A 2,390-nucleotide genomic window follows, 5' to 3' on the forward strand; every position below is an offset into this window, starting at 1 on the left:
CCGCCCACTCAGGAACACATTTTTTGACAGGCGGCGAGCGGCAAATTCGTCAAGCGCCAAAAAGGAGGGGCGGGGCAAGGGAATATGTCGCGTGAATCGTGTGAAAGAACTTTTACAGGCTACCTGTATTCCTGAACAAGTTTGACCATTTCTTACCTACCAGACAGCCAGAATTCACCTGTAAGGCCAGTTGTGAGTAAGGCATTAGCTTATTCTACATTTAGTTCTGTATATGTACTAAAGTACACTATCTTTTGTCTTTTTTAAGCGGTTACCAAACAGGGCAGTTGGAGGCTGACTCCACAGCAAAAATGTGAAAATCTAGTCAGAGGGGCGGAGCTGCAGAACATGATGTGGGACTTAAATGGTTTGGCCAATCATGAAATTCAAATGTAATACCTCAATTCAACCTGTAGCGGGCAGCACACAGATGTTTTTTGACTATATTTTCAAGAATTAAACAAGTTTATTTTAATTCATCAAAAATGTGTTAATGATCAACAGACAGCACCTTTAAAGCCCAATGTATAGAGGTCAACAGACAAAAATAGTTGATTGAGGGTTTGGTTACTATTTGAAATAGACACATACATCGTCTTTCCACTGACTTTTTTTTAACTTCTATTTAAAACTGTTTGTTGCTTGAAAGAGTAAAATCTGCCAAAAACAGACTGAAAATGAGGCGCTGAATTCCATAAAGCGCACAAAGGCGGAGGAGTTTTAGGTTCCAAAAATTAGTATCTTTTGGTCATTCCCACACAGCAGTCCTCCATGGCGGTCCATTCCAGCTGCATCAATTTACCACTTCCAGGTTTGGGACAGCAGAGATATAAATCCAGGCCCACAACAATCCATACTCAATTTGATTCCAGGGTGTTCCTTCTCATTGTTCCACCCATTTGTCACTGAATGTTAGACTCATGATCCAACCGAGGCTCGTCTAAGTCCCTCTGCTGGTGTATTTTCTCCCCTTTCTTTCATTTCCTGGGATCGATACGGCTCATTTTTCCGCCCAGCCCCTGAGACAACAGTCTGTCACCACAAACTGATGAGGGAACTTTGCTCACAAAAAAAGCAATGCGCTTCATTTGTCGCCAGTTAGCAGCAATTGATCGGTCACGTCCACTTATCATCCAATGCAATGAAATCATGTAATAAATGGTGCATTCTTGTTTACAGCTCGGCTCCAACATCACCTCAGAGACCCATCTTGTTGTGCGTCGTCCCTTTTCAGCAATAATGGAGAGGGAAAATCATTTTGTCATTAAATCCATCTGGCAGACTTGACTGAAGCAATGCACTTCCTATTGTTTGCCTTGTGAAGGATGGAACCCATTAGTCCCAGAGTGACACTTTGGGCAGGCATTGTCAATAAGCTGGCTGCCTGTGGGAGTAATTATTGCCACATGAAACTTGTGTGCTGGAAGATAATAAGATCTCACATGGTCTCATTATCTCCCCTGACACTGATGAGCAGGCGTACACACCTAAATGTGAGGAAAAGAGCTGCAGCGGGGCAGAGGTGGACCTCCAGGACCGTCTGACAGGACGCCGTTCCCACTCGGCACAAGCTTGTTGGGTAATCACACATATTCTGAATCTGCCAGGTTATCCTGAATAAAGTTTTGAAAAGTGTAAACAACAATAACAAGCCATGATAGAAAGGGAGTGAAGAGGATTTGGTGATCCGTGATGGATCACAGTTGTCCTCATAATGTCCATAACAATGGATGTGTCCCCTTCTCCGAGTAGGATGCAGTATGCTCTACTCTCCACGAATTATTAACCCTTTAACACCAGAGCTCTAGTGTTTACGTTCTTTGATTTACTGTAATTTTTTAATTGTTAACATGATAATTCCAGGAGATTCTGAAGGAGAAAAGTGCCTTTTTTGTAGAGGCATCTCTGTTAAGTATGTTAAAGATTTTGTGCTTAAGTGTCACAGGCGGGCTGCACGGTGGCGCAGTGGTTAGCGCTCTTGCCTCACACCAAGAAGGCCCCGGTTTGAATCCCAGCTGGGACCTTTCTGTGTGGAGTTTGCATGTTCTCCCCGTGCATGCGTGGGTTTTCACCGGGGACTCCGGCTTCCTCCCACCGTCCAAAAACATGCTTCATAGGTTAATTGGTGACTCTAAATTGCCCCTAGGTGTGAATGTGAGAGTGGATGTGTGTGTGATTGAGGCCCTGAGACAGACTGGAGACCTGTCCAGGTGAACCCCGCCTTCGCCCATCAGTGGCCGGGCAGTGTTAATTTCGTTGCCGAAAAATTTTCGTCATCGTCTTCGTCAACGACATTATTTATCCAACGAAAACGAAACGAAAACGAAACGAAAACTCCCACCCAGACACGAAAACTTTAACTAAATTGACAGACTTTTTTCGTCAACGAA

The sequence above is a fragment of the Oryzias melastigma genome, linkage group LG11 (assembly GCF_002922805.2).
Source record: "Oryzias melastigma strain HK-1 linkage group LG11, ASM292280v2, whole genome shotgun sequence".
NCBI lineage: Eukaryota > Metazoa > Chordata > Actinopteri > Beloniformes > Adrianichthyidae > Oryzias > Oryzias melastigma.